An 8,857-nucleotide genomic window follows, 5' to 3' on the forward strand; every position below is an offset into this window, starting at 1 on the left:
CATTTGGTGTCAGAGTGAGACAGCACCCCCTAGCTACCACTGGGGCACTATGCCCCAAAAGTTTAGGTTGGGGATTCAAAAGCATGTTGAATCTCAATGGATCTATCACACAGCAGTATCTGTAGGGTGTTTTCTATGTCTGGCTGTCATTTGGTGCCCTCTGCTGTTCTTCTGCAGTATTGCATATACAAATCCGCTATTAACAATGTGAGTAAAGGTTAAGCTACAACCAAGGTGAGGGTCTACTGGAAGCACTGGTGGTAAACAGTTACTCTTAATCTCAGCATTAAAAGGTCATTTTTATAGAACACTTTATCTGAAACAATCAACTCTGCAAAAATACTTCACCCATCTCAATCTATTATCAAAGAATTGTCAAAAACACAAAAGAAGAAATACAGGAAGAAAAAGGCAGGGGACAGGAGCAATATGAAGTGATTTGGAGAGTATAGCACACCCTACTGGGCTTGACATGGAAAAACAACTAAATCAGAACAGAAGCATAAGCAACAAATATTATTTTTTAATATTAAGATCAGTAGGGCATGCTATTCTCTTTATATAACAAGTAACTGAAATTATTATTTAGTCGTTTAGCAGATGCTTTTATCCAAAGAGACTTACAGAGACTTAGGGGTGAACTATGGGACTTACTGTGTTTTAATACCAGAACTCCAGGGAGACAGCTATGGAGAAGTGTGGTCTTGATTTTGTGGTGACATCGTTGATTAAATAATGTCAATCAAACAAACAAAACCACGGTACAGCACCTTTTCTTGTAATCATCTTTTTATTATTGTACAGATCTTATTGTACAGGAGACTGTGTGGTCCAGTGGTTAAAGAAAAGGACTTATAACCAGGCGGTCCCCGGTTCAAATCCCACCTCAGCCACCGACTCATTGTGTGACCCTGAGCAAAACACTTAACCTCCTTGTGCTCCGTCTTTCGGGTGAGACGAAATTGTAAGTGACTCTGCAGCTGATGCATAGTTCACACACCCTAGTCTCTGTAAGTCGCCTTGGATAAAGGCGTCTGCTAAATAAACAAATAATATACATCACACTGCAGCAGACATTTGCAGTGCTCTGCAACATTACCTTTGAAATTTGCAGCGACATGCATTACACTACATTACACATTCAGACGATCATCTGAGCACCAAATCTGGTTATGAGCCTCAAACCCTGGTAGAGATAATTCAGTGTTTTTAGGGCAGACTAGGTATGTCATTGGCAATGTGGTAAAATAAAATAAAAAAAACCGTACGTTTTTTAATGTTACTTTCCTGAAATTAATATTTTAAAAAGGTTTTATACATTGGATTACCACAACAGTGGTAACAGTGCATTGAACGAGATCTGTTTTTATTTAATATGTCAGATGATAGTCTAACAGGTTACTCTGGACTACCAGGGTTCAAATTAGCGAGTCTAGAGTGCTGCATTTCTATACTCTCCTTAAACAGGAAAGCAAAGCCATTCTAGTTGTAAATTAGGACTTTTTAGGACTAGCTGATAACTCAGAGAATACAAAACATTTCAAGATGGATCAAGTATTTATTTTATTCAGAAATTGGTACAAAAAGTGAAAAAAAAACAAACATACAAGACAAAGTGCAATATACAGTTAGGGCAATGGTACATTTTCCTATAGATTTGCTTACTCCCCGTGTAAAATGCTGGCAGAATAGTCAGTGAATTGCATGAGGTCCATGGTATACAATACACCCTCTATGAACCCAAACAGAAGAGCTTTCATTGAGCCGCAGACCTGTAACCCTCCAGATATTCTGCTGGCGCTCTGGGGCAGCCTTATGCAGTAGGAAGCTCCTGATCCCTGCGCTGGGCTCAGGTGTCCGGAGCTCCTGCAGCCCCATTGGCATTATGTGATGCCAGTGCCCCCTGGGAACTCCCGGCCACAATCGGCGATGGCACACCCTGCACTCCACACGAAACACCTTTATTGGATGCGCCACTCGGGAGCCAGTGGTTTGTTAATTTTCTGTTCTACGTTATAACCCATAAAATAAACTATAAAAAATATCTACTACAAATTAAAGAGTTCTATCCTTGTTTTTATCATCTACATTCAGTGTTTACAGTAACAATAATAAATAGTCTCTTCAAATAACTTTACACAGCTCAGTACAGGACATGGAAACACTGACTAGTAAAGAACGATGTTAAAAAATTAAAGTATTAAAAATGGTTTCCTCAATAGATATAAAATAACATACAATACTTTAAAACCCCTTGTTACAACTTACCAAGTGATGAGGCTACCTTATAATTACATTACTGTGTATATATATATGAAAAACAACCGACTGAGAAATCAGCTACAGGCACGAAACACGCCTACAAATCTGTATCAATATGTATTTCCTGCTCTTTTTCTAGCTAGAGGTTATTTATAATAGATTAATGCCCAGTTAACCAAGATTTGAGTTTTATTTTCCCCCTATATATATTTATAATACATTCCAGTTTATGGTATATGGAAAAACAGACCAAACATTATTCACAACGGCACCAAGGTCTGAATCTTAGACTTGCATACCACAGTAAAGATCAGTGTAATAATACAATCCCAGCCACTTAACCTAACATTAAAACCCAACAGGAGCATTGTTTACTGACAGAATACGTTTTGGTGCCTGTAGATTTCCTTATATCACCATTATTGTTGAAATGCATCTTGCAGCTAAGGATGGTTAACACAGCAAACTGTACATATTCAACTGAGAGGATTGCTAACCAATGGCTTCAAACCCAATGTATTTCTACTCAGATTGATTCATTCAAACTCTACTGTAGTATATGTGGAAAGAAACAAAACTGTTTGCATTATGAAGTCCACTTTTGTATTTGTATGGTGAATGAGGTTGTGGAATTGCAAATTTCCAGAGGCTTATCACAAAATAATTACATAAAAGTGCTTCTTGTTCCTAATTGTAAAGTACAGTCGGCACTGCTTAATCAGGACGCCTCAGGAGAAGTAAAAATGTTCTGAATAAGCAGCTGTCCCAATTAAACAAGAGGCATTTAAAAAGGACCTTAGTCACACTTCTATTCACCATTTACAAACATGCACAAGAGAAGTGTTTTTTTAGATAAAGAATGAAATCAGAACACATTACAGTATGAATGCAGTGCCTGTAAATGACTGAACTTTGTCTTCCCTCATCCTCAGAGGGGGCAGCACAGTTTGCATTCCATTTTCCTGCATGATTTGTCCAAGATGGTCCACCATTTGCAACTTCTGGTCTTTGTCAGAATCAGAATCTGGGCTTTGTCAGAATTAGAATCAGAATCTCACCCTGCCGTTTCAACTTTGACATGCTTGCTGTCATTTGCAGCCTCCAAAAGCTCAGCATTGGCAAGTTCGCCAGCAATTTCCACGTCTCTGTCGATGTCAACAAATTCTTCAGACGTCCAGTTTTCAGAAACTGGAACATCTGCAAGTGAATCATCCCCATGAGACACATCTGCTGCCTCGTCCATGCAGAAGCCACCCTTGCGCAAGCAGTTCAGGAGCGTCTGTGAACCGACTGCATTCCAAGATTCGTTTGCCAGGTAGAGCGCATCTAGCAGTGTGATGCTCTTGGAAACATCCTTGGCTTTCTTCTCAGGAGTTGCATCAAGAGCACTGTCGATGCGATGGTTGAGCCGGCTCTTGTAATGTGCCTTCCAGTTTTTCATCACCCCCATGCCCATCGGCTGCAATACGCTGGTGGTGTTGGGTGACAGAAACTTGAGGACAATGCTTCTTAAACAGATGTCTGAGGGATGCGCCGAGCAGTTGCCAACCAAGAGGCATATAGTTGTGCAACCACTGCTGAAATAGCTGGCCAGTCATCCTTGCCTTCTTTGAGCTGGAAGTCAGTTCAGATCCTTCAGGGAGCAGCGTGGTTGTTTGTGCTTGTCAGTGATTAACAGAGGTCAATTTCGCAGAGCCTGACATGGTCGCACAAAGCAGTGCAGCGATTCTTTCCTTGGCTTTCTTGCAGCCAGCTAGCTCCTCTCCTTTAAGGCAATGACCTTTTTCAAGAAAGCCCAGAAAATACAAACCAGACTCGCTGAAGATGTCATTGAGAATTTGAGGCAGATTTGTATGCTTCCAGTCCAAGGAAACATCTTGGTACTCACCTTCCTCTTTCTTGAACACTATATTGTGACGAGCCTTCCATCGAGAAAGCCAACCATCAGAGGGTCTGTTCCTTCAGCAGCCACCAAATCTCAGCCTTCTGCGTCAGCATGGGGCCAGACATTCGAACTCCTTGACTTTTGTCTAAACCACAAGAGTGTTTTGCCGACCTCCTTGTCCTTGCCCGCTCTCGGTCATTTTCGGGTTTGGATTGACGTTGTTTTCAAACTGCTTCAGGATTTCATCTTTACCTTTCATGAGGCGAGACACCTGCGATGTTGCCAAGTCAAATTTCTTTTCCACAGCAGCCTGAGAAACCACAGGAGACTCCAGCAGCTCCTTCAACAGTTCAAACTTCTGAGCCAGAGGCAAATCAACTCGTTTTCACTTCTCAGCCATGATGACAGGCGAGGAGAAAAAACAGTGGTTTACACAATTACGCAAGTCACAGCGTAATCACAGACTCAGTGTACTACTCTGAAAAGCGATCTCCGTTCATCATTTGAAAATACTGTATCCCAATTAAACAAAGTGACGTCTCAATTAAACAACATAAATAGCATTGGGGAGAACCGTCTCCCAGGGCTGTATCCCATTTAAGCAGCAATCCCCGTTATCAGGATCCTGATATAGGCGGCGCCGACTGTACTTACTTCTGGTTTGACTTTAAAAAAGCAACTTGGTAAAAGCTGGTGACATATATAAAGTTAAGAGGTCGTTCTCTTTCCAGGGCTCTCATAGATTTCTTCTCTCCAAGTACAACTGTCCATCAGAGTGTAACCATGAGCCTGTCCCCCTGCAACACTGCCCCCAGTGGTTGTAGGAAATATCTAAAAGCCCAGTGAAATTATTTTTTATTTTTTATAATTTTTTGTTTTATTCGCTAAAAATTATTTTATTTTGTTTTTTTAATATACACATTAATAAAATAACTCAAAAACAAAGTATACATCATGTTTTAACTACATACATTTTAAACAAACATTATCCGCACAGAAATATTATTTAGTTCCCATCATTTCCCATTAGAGGCAGTAACGGGAACGTACTATTTTTAATTTACAGTAAATACTGCCCATGCCCTCTATAAAAATATAAGATGATAAAATAAAAACACTTTTATTACTGCACAATGGAAATCAAACCAGCATGAAGGATATTACAGCAACACACAAAAAATGGCTTATTTCAGAATGTTGTAGAATTCAGCATCAACTCAAAAAGCAGGTTACTGAAAGGAAATTTGGATATTTTACACATGTATTCATAAGGAGCGTCAATCTAGCATGAATATTCAAATAAAAAATTAAACGCAAGCATACAACAGAACTCACTGTTTTCTTTTTTCATGGTTTGTCATCTGTTTCTTACAATCAGTGAATAATTTGGAAAAGATACATTCACAGTCAGCGGAAACCACAGGGTACACGAGACAAGAAATCACAGTCTTGGATAAGCTGGCATTCTGGCACCTGAGCCCAAGCAGCATGGCAGCAATATCTACAGAGCCGGCAATTATTCATAACTGCATCTTTCACACTGAAGCTCAGTTTCATGTACCACAACAAAAAAACATTTATTAACACTTCCTTCAGCCCTGGCACGTTCACAACATATTTTTATCCACTCAACGCTATCTTTCAACTCCCATTCCAATCTGCATATTATTATTTTGTCACCGTCATGCTCAAATTCTTTGCAGCGTTGTTTAATTGTTACGCACGGTTGAGGCATTTTAGAAACAAACGTCTCTTCTCTACCATCACAATTTGAATTCCGAAGTGGTCCAAATTATACATCTGTGCAAGTGCTAGACAGAGCTTCCGTTTCCCTTCAGACCGTGTCTATGGTAACGGCTGAGCTTTGAACAACTACGATTGCATGTATTTATTTAAAGTATTTTTGTATAAACCTCCCAATTTTACAAATGTCACTCTGTTTGCTTTATAATGATTTTTTATTTTGTGTTACATTTGTATTTCATGTTATTTCGTATTTGCGATAAACACGGGGCTCTAGAAAGATCCACTAGATCGTTTTGGGGGGCAGGTTAATAGTTACAATCTGGTGGACCTGTTGTGCTTAGAGAGAAGACATGTTGAAGGCCACAGGGGCATGTTTAATTTGAACTACTGAATTTGTATCTACAATGTTGATACAAGCTGAAATATAAAATACAATCAAATAACCAAAAGAAAAAAAGGCAGACCAGCTATAATACTGACAGTGTGAAAAAGCAGTAAGTGCATTTCAAAAAATAGATCATTGTTTCAGTTGACCTGGAGTCCCCAATGCTGAAGACTTCCTCTTCATCAGTGTCCACCTACAGAGCCTGTATCACTGGGAACTTCCCTCTGCAATTAGAAGGAATGCAGTATAGTCGAATCTGGAAAGACTATTAACACATAGAACTAACACTGTTTTTAGATTGGTACAGTCAGCTCCTTAGGATTAATTCATAGGAGCATCAAAAACATGTCTTCTCTGAAATTCCCATGACCAGCTGTCTATACTAAAGAGCCATACCTTACACAGTCAGGCCAGACCCTTGTTAAAAGAAATGAGGACTTACCTCTTCACAAGTTCCAGCAATAGCACTCATAGTAGCTGCAAGCCATCGAGTCCTAAAGAGAGAACTGCATTTAGCAACGAGAATTCCAACGATTTTATTTTTCACATTTAAAACAAATTTCCTACGCATGAGTTCAATCTGTTACCAGAATGCGTCTCTTTTTTGGTGGTTCATTGTCCAAGGCTTCTGTCATTCTGCGCTTTCTACTGCTTGGTTCTTTACGGGCTGTTAAAAAGAGAAAAGGATGATGCATCATTTACAATGCACAGTGCTGCCATTGCTAGTAATGCTGTGGTCAGATATGCCAGGGTAATGCAACAGGATTAAAAGGGAAAATGATCCCATTCAAGACCCTTTTCAATTAAATCAAAGCTGCATACCCTCAGGCTCCTCTTCACTGGCGCAAGGTGGGTTCAGGGCGCTGCTGTCTGATGGAACGATGGTGTAATCGTTCCTCACCCTCACCTTCAATGGGGGTTCACCAGTAGACTCCCCATATTCTGCAAAGGGCAGCTTCCTCTTCAGAACCCTTTTAGATCTACCAACTAAGAGTTTTGGCAGATTAATAGAGGACCTTTAATAGAGGACCTTTCAAACAACGCTATTCTACTGCACCAGACCAATCCACCAAAACGTATGCATTTAATATCATATCTACTTAGTGTCATTTTGCTTTTTGTAAGTTCCAAGTTAAATGAAATAAAAAGTTCTTGCAATGAGCCACACTGGGATGACCTACAAGGACACTGATCTCACAGCAGTACAGGGTTTCCAGCAGAGCCTCGCACTCAGAAACTACATATCCCAGAAGTCCCTTCAGTAGTGCTATCAGCAGGCTGCTCACCTGCGTTCTCAGGTGAGGGGTTCTGGCTGCAGAGGGTCTCAGCCTCTCTACAGTCTGCCTGTGTCTTCTCATCTCCAGAGCTGTGCGCAGCTTCCTCTGTGTCTCTGGCCCTGTCTGCTGGTAGGACAGCCCTGGTCTTACTGCCTTCCCGCTCCCATTCCCACAGCCACTCAACACAAGTCTGTTGGGCAAGTTCTATACTTCCATCTAGCAGAGGGAGGAGAGTATTGCTCAATACAGAACTAAACTATGTAACTTAAGCATTTATATCCAACAAAACAGCATGTTCTGTTATATGCTGTTTCCAATAAATACCTGATGGGGTTCGGATCCAAGACAGAAAACCTTCCACCGCTTTGGAAAGCTGCTTTGGCTTGGTGGCTCTCCCATTCTCTGGTCCTTTCCTCTTGGGTAGATGAGAGAGGTTTCCTGTACACAAAACCACACAGTAAATGCTACAGTCACTTCATCAGTGTTTGCTCCAGGACTTACAGACAGAGGGTCAATGTGGGCCCCTCTCGAAATTTTAGGGGGGCATTTTCTTCAGTGAGGGGGTCAGTATGTTTGATTCAGAACCAACCAGCATTTCTTATTTTTGTTTGTTTTAAATATGCCAACTGAGTTTACGGACCTTTTGTTTCTGAAGAACAAAAAATAAAACTGTAAAGCTGTAGATACAACCAAGGTGTCTCTACAATACTCACTGTCACTTTTGGGGAAAATATTGGGAAATGTGTCACAGTGACGCTGGTGTATCACTGAGTAGAGGACATTCATTGTACCAAATCACATTAGAACAGGGGTTTTAAATCTTTTTAAACTGCATACCCCTTTCCAAAAAATGTAGTCCACTGCGTACTCCCATTGGAGACAGAGTCATAATAAAACAGAAAAAAATGTCTGTACAATAACATGATAGAACAAAACATACAAGCCTTGGAGTGTGATAGATACAATTATAAAAGTTACAGTATTATACAGAAATATATATATTGTAATATATTGCACCCACTCGGGTTCGTTGCCCCTTTAAAAATTGACCCAGACACAGAAATTGGAGGTTCAGCGCTTCCGCGCACTTTTAATAATACAAACAAAAACACAAAAACAAAAACCTAGCTCCTTCAGAGCGCTTACTACACGGTATGCTGGGCCCTGACTAGCTTGCAGGACGGCTAAGCCGTTTGCCTGCCATACACAAAACAAACCACACAGTTTTAACAAAACCCTTATTTTTTTTTCCCTTGACTGCCTGGACATAGAACACACTACCTGTCTCCTTCTATACAGGAG

General features: G+C 40.4%; 1 long non-coding RNA gene across 1 annotated transcript; it reads right to left on the reverse strand.

Moving 5' to 3' along the window:
* Positions 1–6,355: 6,355 nt before the first annotated feature.
* On the reverse strand, positions 6,356–7,239 carry LOC131700472 (uncharacterized). The gene is made up of 4 exons (XR_009308361.1): positions 7,101–7,239; positions 6,866–6,945; positions 6,721–6,772; positions 6,356–6,502 (listed from the first exon to the last, which is right to left on the reverse strand). It is a non-coding gene; the product is annotated as an uncharacterized LOC131700472 (long non-coding RNA).
* Between the last annotated feature and the right edge of the window lie 1,618 nt (positions 7,240–8,857).

This window comes from Acipenser ruthenus, chromosome 24 (genome assembly GCF_902713425.1).
Source record: "Acipenser ruthenus chromosome 24, fAciRut3.2 maternal haplotype, whole genome shotgun sequence".
Classification (NCBI taxonomy): domain Eukaryota; kingdom Metazoa; phylum Chordata; class Actinopteri; order Acipenseriformes; family Acipenseridae; genus Acipenser; species Acipenser ruthenus.